Raw genomic sequence first — 14,641 nt, 5'->3', positions numbered from 1 at the left:
CTTCTTTGCTTTTTTTGAGACAGAGTTGCTCAGGCTGTTGTGCAGTGGTGTGATCTTGGCTCATTGCAACCTCTACCTCCCGTACTCAAGCAATTCTCCTGCCTCAGCCTTCCAAGCAGCTGTGATTATAGGTGCCCGCCACCACACCTGGCTAATTATTGTATTTTTAATAGAGATAGGGTTTCACTCTGTTGGCCAGGCTGGTCTTGAACTCCTGACCTCGAGTGACCCGCCCTCCTCAGCCTTTCAAAGTGCTGGGATTACTACAGGTGTGAGTCACTGCACCCAGCCAAAATTACATCATTCTTTATGATTTCCTTTGACATAAACCCTGCCACTTACTAATCTCCCTTGAATCTGCTAAAACCTTGTGAAATTAGTATTGTCTCTCTTCTACAAATAAGAAAAGTGAAGCTCCTTAGGTTCAGTTAATTTGCACAAAGCTACATAGATGATAGCGAAGGTTGTAACTAAACTTGTTCTTAAGGAATGGTTTGCCTGGTATATTTTATTGCTTAAATTTTCCCTTTTTTTCTGCCCTGAGTGGCACATATATGCACAATTATGCATTATACACATGTTTCCTGGTACTTCTTATGGGCAGAGAAGCTAGCTACTTATACTCTGGGACCCACTGTCTTAAATATTACAGTTGTTTGCTTGCTACGGGCTGAAATGCTGACCAACGTGGTCCTAAATTGTGGAGAAACCAAGGTCTTACATCTGAATGCCAGATAACAAGCTGACATCTATCATGTGTTTACCACGGGCCAGTCACAGAAGTTTTATGTACATTAACTAATTTAATCCTGGTAGTAACCAAGAGGTGGGTATTGTCATCATCTCTGTTTCCTAGGTGAGGAAAAGGAAGCACAGGCAGGTAAAAGCGTTTTCTAAGCACTCATAGATAGGAGGTGAGGCTGGTGGTGGTTAACACCAGGCGGTCTTGTTCAGAACGTGCCATTTTCACATGCTTGGCTCCTTTTTATTAAACCAGAGTGCTGGCCAATTTATTGGGCCATTTTCTTGGCAACCTCATCTTGAGGAGAAGAGGCTTAGGCATGCAGTGATGTGAGCGCATCAAAGCAGAGACAGACCAAGGAAATGGAGAAAGACATGGGTACACTGGCTGAAGGGGATGGATGGGTGTCAGGTGGGAAGAACTGATGAATATTTTAAGGAAGTGGCATAGATCAACAGATTTTAAATTGGTGTTTTTCAGTCTTTCCTAGGACTTGGATAAATATATACATAAAATTAATTTTGTTTGTTTTACCTGATACACACTGGAGTTCCAGAATACAAATTGAAGAAAGTCTTAAAACGATAGTCTGGGAGAAGGATTAAGGGAATTTACTGGAAACTGTGACACAGAGACACGATTCTTGCTTTCGACATTTTTAGAGTGGCTTTGTGGGGCTGTGAAAATGATCGGGGAGGCTAAAGCCCCTGCCACCCTTCTTTGGTGCCTACATGGTATCTACCTGTCAATACTATTCCAATTTTTTATTTCTCATAAAACATTCCTGGCTTTGTTAGAAGAAAGTAGTTGTGAGTTGCATGTTTTCAATAAAAAATGATTTACTTCCATTACATATGAGTTTGTGGAAGCAGTATACGACCTTGAACAATCTTCAGCAGCATGGAATCAAGCCCTTTGTATTATCTATGTAAGTCTTTAAATTTGGTATTTAGGTTAAATACAAAATACAGTTCTTAGCATTATTCCAAGGTCACTATTCACGATGGAAAGAATGTTAAAAGCGTAGAAGTAATGCATGAAAAATCCATTATTAAGAGCGGCACCCCCTTATCTACAATAGCAGTCACTCTAACATGATTTCCTTGCATTGTAGTGCCATACTATTACCATCGTCCTAAAGCTCTGTTAATGTTTCCATTATATATCTCTATGCAGCGTTTCCACAGGTTTATAATTCACTGCATTTCTGGGCTAAACTTTGGTTTATGGCAATCTCAGTTTAGAAACTTCCCCGAAGAAATTAAAAACATATGAATGAAAATGTGCAGACCATCCTGTTTCTTGTGCACAGGGGAGCAAAACACCTTCTCGTTTGGGGGATTTGAGTGGGAAATTGATTTTTGTCTTTTAATCAGTTGTGACCAGGATTATAATGCTATTAATGCAGACGCATGCTGAACTAATTAAGAACCAGAGAACTGGAAAGGATCCTAGGAGGTCTCCAACAGGCAGGGTTATATCACAACTTTCCAGACAAATGGGGTACAATGTCCAAAGAGCCCTGGGAAATCCATTCCACAATTGTTATTGCTAAGTTGTTCCATTGTTTAACAACCCCTACTGTCAGGAATTTTTTCCTTATGTTTAACTCAAATCCTTGCATTTAAGCCAATTTCCCGCTGCTTTTAGGGGAAATGACAAACAGCTTTTTGATATTGTAAGAATAATAACTTCTTTTATTTTATATACACCACTATTGGACCCCTCAAAGGCTCAACCTTTCCAAAAGAAGACTTTTTTTCCTAGTTCTGGTTTAAAAGCCTAAATTATTGTCTCTATTTTCTTAATTATCGGAACCCTGTGATAGGCCTTAGTTGAATAACTAGCATTAATCTGCCCTGTCCATTAATGCAGAAATACCTCATGATTTTTACAGGGCCAATTAAAGTGTTCCAGTCCTTTTCTTGTTTTGGAAAATAAAATTATTTCACTTGAAATTGCACATGAATCCCAAATCATTCTCTGCATCATTTGTAAGAAGCAGTTTGGCTCCAAAACGTGCAGATCTGACCTGAATGCAGAGACATGATTTGAACCCAGGTCTGTCTGCTTTCAAAGCCCTTCTCACTGACCAGTGATGGAGGCTTCCCAATTTCTACATAAGAAAGATTAAGGGAAAGAATATGCTTGGCAAGGAGAACATGAAGACTTGTCTTAGAGAGGCATTTGCTTAGTAAGTATATGGATTTTATATAAGCAATTTTCTTACATGAGATTGGGAAAATAACTGAAATTACAGGATGAAGGTAAATGGAGAGTTTCAGGAGGAACTAACACTCTACAAATTCCTTTCAGTGCCAGCACTGCCAGCACTGCCATTACCCTACAAACCTAAAATGATCTGGTGCCTCTAAAATGCTCAGAGGTGATGGTGATGAGTTGCAAGACAAGTGTTTCTAAGGCACAGAGAGGTTCAGAATCTTGCCCAAAGGTACAAAGCTAGTCAGTGATGCAGCCAGAATTTTAACTCAGGAAGTGCTATTCACTCTTCTGTATTCTTCACTGCTCTGCTATGCTGCCTCCCCATGATAGACATACAGATAATAGAGGGCAAGTGAGGCCAGTGCCAGCCTCACGGTAGCTCAAAGGTATGGCGCATTTAAATGTTACATCATGAGAGGTGAGCTATTAGGATAGAAATCCGACATGGTCCCATATCAGGAAAGAGAATGCTTTATTACAGATCAAGAGGGAAAACAGTCGAAAGATTAGCCATGAAATACAACAATCTGAAAGTGCAGAACAGGAAAAGGGGCCACTGAGAGAGGAATGTTCAAGGAATGTTCTTGTTTTGAATGCTGGGATTTCAGAATGCTCCCACTTCCACCTTAGTGAGTATGTTAGTTGATTTTCACACTACTATAAGGATACTACCTGAGACTGGCTCATTTATGAAGAAAAGAGGTTTAGTTGACTCATAGTTCCATATGGCAGGGGAGGCCTCAGTAAACTTACAATCACGATGGAGGGCAAAGGGGAAGAAAAGCAAGTCTTACTATGGCAGAGAGAGAGAGAGAGAGAGAGAGAGAGAGAGAGAGAGAGTGTTAAGGGGGAACTTCTAAACACTTAAACCATCAGATCTCATGAAAACTCACTATGATAAAACCAGCATAGGGGAAACCACCCCTATGTTCTAGTCACCTCCCACCAGGTCCCTCCCTTGACACTTAAGTATTTGAGATGAGTTCTAGGTGGGGTCACAGAGCCAAACCATATCAGTGAGCTATATTTATAACCAGAAAAACAGGAAATAATGCACAGAGATTACCTGATTGGTGCAGTTCCCTGTTTGCCTTATTTGGGCATACTTTGGCAGATGTCAGCCTGGGATTGGCTGATGATTTGACTGTTATGATTTGCCAAGACTCAGTTGCTCAGTTACAAAGATAAATACTCCCAGGTTAAATTACACCTTGTTTACACATGGAGCTAGGGTACAGTGCACCATGTGCTGAGACTACTTAGGGCCAAGCTTTATTACCAAAGTATGGAAGCCAGTTTAGGTCAAATATATCTGCTGGGGAGGTAAAGTCAGTCCTGGATTACCTGGAAAGACTCTTAAGGGTTCTGCTGTGGCAGAAGCATTACTTTGTGCAAAGAAGAGCTCTTTTTCCCAAGCCACCAACATATTTAAAATTTTTCCCAATAAAATTAATCTTTTTTTGGGAAAAATTTTAAATATGTTGGTGGCTTGGGGAAAAGCCACCAACTTCCTTTCTTTTGACAGAGTCTTGCTCTGTCACCTAGGCTGGGATGCAGTGGTGTGATCTCAGCTCACTGAAACCTCTGCCTTCTGGGTTCAAGCGATTCTCCCACTTCAGCCTCCCAAGCAGCTGGAATTATAGGTGTATGCCACCATGCCTGGCTAATTTTTGTATTTTTAGTAGAGACAGGGTTATGCCATGTTACCCAGGCTGATCTTGGACTCCTGAGCTCATGCAATCTGTCTGCCTGGGCCTCTCAAGGTGCTGAGATTATAGGTGTGAGCCACTGAAACCAGCCTGATTATTCAATTTTAAGCTCACCCACATCTTTTGTATATCTTTACATATAGTTATTTTGTAATTTTGGTTAGATCAATATTCTAAGTTTACATCACTGAGACCATACAAACACTGTTTTCAGGATGTCCAGAATACATCACCTATTCCATCCATTTGTCTTTGCTCCTGGACCTGCCTCCTTCTGGTCTTGTTGCCATCTCCACCTGAGGCTCAGCTGTCATCCTGGGATCTCTTTGCATTGTATCAACTGGGAAATTATCTTTGCTTCTCTCCTATGTCAGATCTTGTTTTCTCTTCTATTTTCCTCCTGCTATAAAAAACTGCCCAAGACTGGGTAGTATATAAAGGAAAGGTAATATATAAAGGAAATTGACTCACAGTTTTGCATGGCTGGGAGGCCTTGGAAAGTTTATAATCATGGTAGAAGGCAAGGGAAAGCAAGCCACCTTCTTCACAAGGCGGCTGGAAGGTGAAGTGCCAAGTTAAGTGGGGAAGAGCCCTTTATAAAGCCATTAGATCTTGTGAGAACTCCTTCACTATCACAAGAACAGCATGGGAAAATGCCCCCATGATTCAATTGCCTCTACCTGGTCTCTCCCTTGACACCAGGGGATTATGAGGCTTACAATTTAAGATGAGATGTGGGTGGGGACTCAAAGCATAACCATGTCACTCTTTCCCCTACATCTTCCCTTTCTTGGTTTAAAGCCTCATTCTGGTGGTGCACATCCTCTGGTAGCTTCCTGAGTTCCTCAGCAAGGTATAGGAGGGAAGACATTTTGAGCCCTACTGTGTCTGACAATGCTATATTCATTCTTGTATTTGTTAAATTTGATAGAATTTTAGGATGATTTTTTTTTTCTCTCCAGTGTTGAATACATTATTACATTGGTTTCTAGTTTCTAGTCCAAAGCTTTCTGTTTCTGATTCTCTGTACATGACCCATAATCTGCCATCCTCAGATGGTAAGTTCTCACCTTTGTCCCCACCATTCTGAAATTTCATGTTGATATGCTGGAATTTGGGCCTATTTTTATCTTTTATGCTTGGCAATCAATGGGTCCTTGATATCTGGAACCAATGACCTTTTATTCTAAGAAAATTTTCAGAATTATTTCATTGATGATCTCGTACCTTCTAATTTCTGTTTGCTCATTCTGAAACTCATGTTTTACAGATATTGAAGGTCCTATATTGGTCTTGTACATTCACATATCTTTTCTATTTCTATTTCTTTGTCTCTGTCTTGCTGTTTACGTTTTTTGACTTTAATTTCTAACCCTTCTATTGAATATTTTCTCTCTGATATCATGCTTTCAATGTCTAAAAGACTTATACTTTTAGTTTGTTTTCTAAAATTTTCTTTAAAACATAATATCCTCTTTTTGCTCATTGTTATATTACTTTCTCTTATTTTTGTGGGAATATGAATGATAGTTTGACTATTTCTGTCCTTTCAATTTGCCTTTTCTCTTCATGTGTTGCCACCTCTGTCTCTCATGCTAGAGACTTTCCCAGTGTTGTAATTTTCCTTTGTTTTTTAGTATTTGAAAGAGTGAGATTCTAAAAGCTTATTGGAGCTTGCCTATTAGAAACGAACCTTTTGGGGGATATGACTGGGCCACTTAGTTGGGGAAGGTACCACGTTAAGATTGTCCAGTCTTTCATTTTGGGGGAAGGTGGTATCCTGTGAAAAAACGTCTTTTAACCTGTTTCCTAGAGGTGAAGTTGCCAGAGTTCTAGAGCCACAGGGAGAGATTTGGGGAGAGAGAGGTCGGGAGACGTTAGGAAAAATTGGGGGCTGAAAAGTGGGAGCTATGGGTTCCACAGCAGCCAAGCCAATATTAGAATCCACTGGTTTCTATATGACACCACTCAAATATGACTGGTTTTCCATGCTCAAATATATCTGGTGTTTCCCTCAGCAAAAAGGCTTTTTTTTATTTTCTAAGACTGAAACTCTGACTTTCTTTTGCCTGGTGGATGAGGAGCAGTTTGCCCTGGTATGCAGAAAGAGAGAGGCATTTGGCTTTTTGACTTCTTTTAAACACACTTTTATTTAATTCTACTTGTTTAGCATCTCTCATTCCCATACATTTCCAGAATTATATAATAGCACTAATTGCTGAGCCTTTTGGGCCACCAGTTTTTTGCTTTCCCCATGCTATATCCTGTTTTATTCTGGCAGCTAAGTCATTTTCATTTTTCAACTTGCCTTTCAGCTTTGAAAAATTTACTTCTAGTGTATCATCTTTACTTCTTCCTGTTCTTGTGGATTAAAAAAAATCTACAGGGATTTCTTTTACAAATTTTATTTATTGTCTATCAATGGGAATAGATGCATGCATTAAGTCTAGCATCTTTACCCTGAAGTCCATTGCAGTTTTCTCATTTTTCTTGCATAGTAAGACCAGAAGTTAGAAGATAAGAGAGAGAGAGAAAGAGCATTCAACCCCAACCTTTAGTATCTCATCATTTAAGGAATTAAAGATGTGTTGTAAAGAGTTTGAGTGAGCCATTACCTATTGTTCTTCAATTTAGGCAAAACATGATTGTCACCAAGTTATCAGTGGAAGGTTTCTGTAGAAGATTTGGGTTTTCCTGTGTATAGAAAAGACCACTGGGAGGAATGATACCAGCAAGAAGGAGACGTAGGAAATCTCAGTTTCCACTCTCACCACAGAAAGTTCAACTATTATAGCAACTACCCACAAACTAGAACATTCTTTTGAAAACTGTAACACCTAGAAACAGCCTGACACATCCACCTGGTATGTAGAACTGACATTCAGAACATGAAATCTGAATTTGAATGGTAAAAAGAACAGTCTTACTCCAACTGTGCTCTCCCCCTCCCCCAAGTTGGCACAATGCCAGATGAAGAAAATTTCCTTGAGCTCACCATTTTTTCAGAGGGGAAAAGAGAACTTGCAGTCATCCAGCTTCCCTAGCAGGGAAAAGGACATGACTTGACCACCCGGAAGTCATGTAGAAACAAAAACAATGACTAGTGTGTGCATCTTGGTGGTGCTACGGTGTTGCTGCCAACTGCAATAATTGATTAGGGATATCAACCTAAATGTTTTTGCCCCTAGTGGGGCTACACCAGACTCAGTGAGGCAGCCACATAAACCTGTGCATGCTAGGCTACTAAGGCATTTACAGGCATCATTGATGTTGACTACAGCTGAAGAAACTTCATGGAGATTACACTACTGCACCCACTTGCAACCAAAGCAATGCACCCTACCCAATTGACACCCTAGGAGACATCTGCAGACAGAAAACTTTTTATATGACAGCTACTCATTAAATTGGAAGAGGTGAGCTGACCATTTCACTAGATGCACAGATGTTAATCCAGGGACATAAGAAATATGAAGCAGTAAGGAAACATAGTAACATTAAGGAAACACAATAGCCCCCCAGTAACTGTCCCCAAAGAAAGGCAGATTTATGAATTGCCTGCAAAAGAATTCAGAATAATAATCTTGAGGAAAGTTATTGAGATACAGGAGAATATAGACAAGCAATTCAATAAAATCAGGAAAGCAATTTATGATCTGAATGAGAAGTTCAACAAAAATAATGTTATCATTAAACAGAGAAAAAGAATTCTTGGAGCTGAAGACTTCAATAAAAAATTAAAATTTAGAGCTTCAAAAGCAGGTGAGTTTAAGTGAAAAAAGGAATTTCTGAGCCTAAAGACACGTCTGTTGAAATAACCTAGTCAGAGGAATAAAAAGAAAAAAGAATGGTAAAGGTCAAAGAAAGTCTATGAGACCTACGAGAGATACCATTAAGCAAATGAATATTCACATTAAGAAATTTCAGAGGGAGAGGAGATGGAGAATGGCACATAAAACATATTTGACAAAATAATAGCTGAAAACCTCCCAAGTCATGGGAGAGATATAGATATCTAGATCCATGAAACTCAAAAGACCCCAATTATGTCAACCCAAAGAAGTCCTTTTTGAGGCACATTACAATCAAATTGTCAAAAGTCAAAGACAAAGGATTCTAACAGCAGCAAAAAACAAACATCAAGTTGTATAGAAGAGAATCCTCCTTAGACTATTAGCATATTTCTCATAGAAATCTTGTAGGCCAGGAGAGAAATCTTGTAGGCCATACAAGAAATCTTGTAGGCCAGGAGAGAATGGGATGTTATATTCGAAGTAATGAAAGAAAAAAGAAAAACCCTGCCATCCAAAAATACTATACCCAGAACATCCCTCAAAAATGAAATAGAAATAAAGTATTTTTCAGACAAGCAAACACAGATGGCATTTACCACCACTAGACTGGCTTTACAGGAAATGCTTAAATAAAAACTTTGGAAACTGCAAATACATGGAAGTTAGACGACATGCTCCTGAACAACAAATGAGTTAATGAAAAAAAGAAAATTTGTTGAGACAAATGAAAATGAAACATAACATCTCCAAACTTATGTGAGACAGCAAAATCAGTTCTAAGAGGAAAACTGACAGGCAGTAAGTGCCTACATCAAAAAATTAGAAAGGTCTCAATAAGCAAGCTAACATTGCACCTCAAGGAGTTAAAAAAAAACAGAATAAAAAAATAGAAATAATAATCACCAATGCAGAAAACAACACAAGGGAAATGCTTAATGTCATTTTTTTGGGGGAAAGACTTTTTGGACAAGAAATCAAAAGTATAGACAATAAAAGCCAAACAGAAAAATGGGGTCACATCACACTGAAAGGTTTCTACGCAGCAAAGAAAACAGAGTGAAGGGACGACTTTCAGAATGTAAGAAAATATTTGGAAACTACGCACCTGGCAAGAGGTTTATATCCAAAACATAAAAGGAACTCAAACTACTCAACAGCAAAAATCGAAATAATTCGATTTAAAAATGGGCAAAAGGCCTAAACAGCTATTTCTTAAAAAAAGACATACAAAGAAAAACAAATGGCCAACAGATATCTGAAAAAATTTTCAAATGACTAATCATCGGGGGAATGCATAAAAACTGCAATGAGATATCACTTCACCCCAAATAAGTTATTATCAACAAGATGAAAACCTAACAAATGCTGGCAAGAATGTGGAAAAATAAGAACCCCTGTATATTGTTGATGGGAATGTAAATTAGTACAGCCCTAATAATGAAAAATAATGTGGAGATTCTTTAAAAAATTAAAAATAGAACATCTATATGATCCAGAAATACCACTGTTGGATATTTATCCAAAGAAAATGAAATCTGGATGTTGAAGAGATGTCTGCCCTCCCACATTTATTGCAGCAATATCCCCAATATCAAAAATATAGAGTCAACCTAAGTGCCCATCTGCAGGTGATTGGATGAAGAAAATTTGAAACGTCTACACAACGAAATACTATTCAGCCACAAAAAACGAATGAAATTCTATCATTCGCAGCAATTTGGGTATATGTCAATGGTATTTAAACTAAAATAAACTAGACACAGACTAATAGTACATGATCGAACTGGTATGTAGGGCCTGTAAGGATGCTCTGATCTTGGACCAAATGTGTACTGGATGGGGAAAGGAAGAGATGAGCCAGTTTATTGACACTTGTTGAGTTCCAGGTTGTTCTGTTTTCTGGGAATGCAGCAGTGAGCAATGCAGCAGCAAACTGTGCCTTCCTAGAGCCTACCTCCAAAGCTTCTTTAATCATGTGGAGACTACTGTAAAAACTTCTTTCCCATGCTCCTAGAAACATCTTACAACAATAGTAATGTCACACCAAGTCACAGAGAACCCTGGTATACAACTGTGAACAGCGCCCCCAGTCTCCAGTGTTCCCTTTAGGTGAAACTTCCTGCTCGCCCATTGGAAACCATATTGTTTTCATGGCTCTCCAATTTCGTTTATTAGATGCTGACTTTGAGCATCAGCTTCTAACATGGCCTAGGGAGGGGAAATGGATACACATAGCCTGTTACCAATCTGCAAGGAAAGTACCCCATCTGGACAGTTCTCCGGGCTAATGCCCACCATCAGCTTCCTCATCAGGGAGCCTTGTAGACAACTTATTGGCTGGCCTGTATATCCTGCAAAATAATTGTCTTAAAGCAAACCTTTCAGAAAAGAAGTACATACTGTCTAAGGAAGAAATGGTCCATGGATTTGGGCTAGCGACTTGTGAACAAGGTAACATCACTTCCATATGTCTCCTGCAAATCCTCGAGAAACTCATGCTGCTCGCATCAGGACTCTGGATATTATATGATTTGCTGCTCAGTGGGAAGACATTTAAAATTCCTGAAGGAAAGTACTTGGCATCAATAATCTCAAGTGTGTGCTACACGGTAGGATGGAGCGCAGAGAGCTGTTTTGCTCAGGGCTCTCTTCTCAGGTGGTGTGTTTCTTGCAGCTGTTGTCCTGCATTTTCTGCAGCTATGTAGAACAAGAGACCCAGGGTGGTGGGAAGAAGGCGGGAAACTGGTACACTGAATATACCCAGTGTCAGGAACCATTTGCTCTTGGATGTCTTCACAGCTTGCTCCGTGATTGAACAGCAGATGTGGGGCCACAGTCAGTGTTTATCTATTATGTTGAAGTGCATCAGCACTACCTGTGGCTTTGAGGCTTGGACCTCTTATATCCAAGGATGGGCTGCTCCTGTGCCTACCTTTGTGTCTCTGAGAAGATGCTATAAATGCATGTTCATGTATTGTCTGCATCAGTAGGGGAGTTCTAGTACCCTGTGTTGAACAGTTAAAGGAGCAGATATCTGCTCCACCACAATATCTGGTCAGGGAAAGAGCAGAAACTAGAATATGAGAAGTGACAAGTGATACAGTCCTTATCTTTATTCAGTCCCAGCCAGGGCCATATACAGCTAGATATCCCACTGAAATTTCCAGTAATTTATCTGCCATCCTAGTGGATTACAAGTTATTTGAGGCTGAAATTACAACAGGTTTACTCTCATATCTCTTGAGAGTGTCTGGCTCTGTATGGGCTAAATGAATATGTTATTAGCAGTAATCATTGTGACAACAAGAGCTTTTTGTGTTGTGCAAAAAGTACTGAACTAGGATCACAACCACACAGGTTCTGGTCCCATCTTTGCCAGTCAAAAGCTGCTAATTTGGGCAAGTCATTTCTTCTTTGGCCTCAGTTTCCTCTTCTGAGGAAATGAGAAAAAGTGACCCCTCTGGTTTTGTTCAGCTCAAACATTCAGCAGATTAAGCTGCAGGTCCTGATGTGAATTTGTAAATATGTCAGGCTCACACAGTTCTTAGTCTGTAAAACCAGAGAAAAAAGAAGGGTGTCAGTGATTTAAACTCACACAGTAGACCCAGTAAGCAGGCATCATGTCACACTTTAGTTGTACAAAGTCAGTAGTTGTTAAAGATAATGATGGTCGTTAGCTCCCAGCCATTGGACCACCTTCCCTGCCAATTCCAAGCACAGGGCTAGATGCAGCCTTGTAACTTCCCCTCTAGTTGGATTGGCTTATCTCTTCCGTATGGCTGAGGACGTCTTCAAAATGAATTGGAAAATTACTTTCTCCTTCTCTCCCAGAAAGAGCAGTCTGCTGAGGTTCTACGTTCATGATATGATTGTTGAATAATATGTGGTCTGATCCGAGACAGCGAATTGTTCTCCCTGGACAGAGAAACTGACTCTGTCTTCCAAAAGCACTTCCATCTCTTGCTCCTTCCAACCCAAATGCTTTCTTACCCTGGTATCAGGGTTCAAGAGAGAGAAAGCCACTTGGGCTTCCACCCACATGCTCACACCCTTCCACTGTCAGGTCATTGTGGAAAGCCCCAGTCCTGCTTAGGCCATCATTTTGCTCACAGAGGCAACTTTACAAGTCTCGGTTGTATCAATTAAAGTGTGGCTATGTGAGAGAAGGCTGCCTTTTCTTTCTAAGGTCTCTTAACTGGGTGAAATATGGACTTCTCTATGACTCTTGGCCCTCCTCTGGGCTCTCTGTGCATCTCTCATCTGTATCTTGTGCGTGGTTCTGTTAGTGCATGCTTCAATCACAATTTGAGTGATATGCCCCTTTGACTGTTCACTCTCTTATGGGACAGTGAACTCCTAGGCTCCTCTAGGTAGGGAGTGAGTGAGCCTCATTCACGTGTGTGTGTCCTGTGCCTGCCACAGCCCAGTACGTATTTATTAAACCGAGTTAATCCTCCACGTCACCCCTACAGTCATCTTCCAGACTGCACTGGAGTTTGGACACCTTTTGTAGTCATCCTAGAATGCCTGTAATTCTTAAAAATGTATGTCTCAGTGAGAAAAGAGAATACAAGTAAGAAAACAACGCAGCAAGCACTCTGAGTTGTCAGATAGACTTGCTTTGGTTTTATTGAGTATCTTCGAAGTACCATCAGATGTTCTTACATGTAGAGTTTATTTTTTTTTCTTTGAACATTAGGTTATCTGTAGCCTAATCTTTATTTCTGTATTTTTAAGATAATGTTCTTCAGTTTTTAAAGAATGTCATTTTAATTTAATCCAGTATAAGTCCAATGTATGTATTAAATAATATAATCCTCTGTTTAAATGTGGGTTTTTATTATAAACAGCTGAAAGAGTCAAACCTCTGGCATTTTTACTTTCAAGGTTTCACGGCTCTTTTATTCAAAATGAGAAGGGGAAAGAACCACCCGCATTAGACTGGTGTGACCTGACATAGCCAAAAGCCCTTTGTCTTAAGACGCCATTGGGGGAGGCAATGTAGTCAATGCTATTAGAATCCTCTTGGAGAGATCGAATAAACACATGGATGTAAAGGAACACCACACATTTGAATCTAGAAGGAGAGAAAGGGTTAAGTGACCATCACCAATTACAGCCTCGGAGGGGGTGATTAAGATCCAAATTGCAGGGAGGTTTTTAATTTAGCTGCCTAGAGGAGCCACCCCCGGTTGCGCCAAGCTCATCAGATCACACGCACAGCTCCATCCCTTCACCCTGCTCTGCCACTCAGAGCAAATGTATCAGAAAGGGCACCAAATGGATTGCATGGCTCAATACCCTTTGCCTGCATGTCTACTAGAGGACTCTGTCACAATTTTATTAGAGAGAAAGAACTAGTACATCAAGTTTCAATTAAGCAAACCAAGATATCAAGTAGAGGGAAGTTTAAAGTGTGACTTTGTGCAATTTGTGCAAATAGAGGACTTATACACATTAACAAGGTGTATAAGGTGTATAACACACAGTAACAATCCAATGTGGCTGTGGATTGTGTGAGGGCACCAGCTCTGGTTTGTGGCTATATGTACTTTCTGCTACAGAATTGTCTCCTGTGACTTTTTCATATATTTCATCTGAAATGTATTCACCCTGCACCAGTTTCTTCCTAATGCTATCTATAGCCCTAGTGATAATGCATGTTACGCTGATAAAATGCGTGGTGGGTATGAGGAATTACTTTGAAGATGTGTGCCTGGAGTGAACTTCTTCTGGGCGATAATGACATAGTGCTGTTAGGGAGAGGGAACTTCTGGTAACAACGCTGATGACCCCTTCCATCTTTGCACTGCTGCTGCTGTGCCTGGCATTGTGCTGGGTGTTTGACTGTATTATCTCTAATGCTGAAAACACCTGGCATGTGGTGTCTTTTATCCCCCAGTACAATGATATTGCACATAGGTGAGAACAATGAGAAACAATGTTTGTCCATAGACATTCTCATGAATGTTATATGCCAATCCTGAGGTACATGTATTGAGAGGTCTATGCATCCATTATTTATATCTATAAGGCCAATATAATTAAACTTTATATTAGCATAAACCTAGTATAAATATTTATAAATTAATGTTTAATTAACATGTTGGTTTAAACAGGTTTCTATCTGTAATATGTAGCCCATGACATTGCAAAGTTTCAGAATTGTATAC

The sequence above is a fragment of the Callithrix jacchus genome, chromosome 6 (genome assembly GCF_049354715.1).
Source record: "Callithrix jacchus isolate 240 chromosome 6, calJac240_pri, whole genome shotgun sequence".
NCBI classification, from domain to species: Eukaryota; Metazoa; Chordata; class Mammalia; order Primates; family Cebidae; genus Callithrix; species Callithrix jacchus.
Note: the sequence above shows the minus strand (reverse complement) of the source record.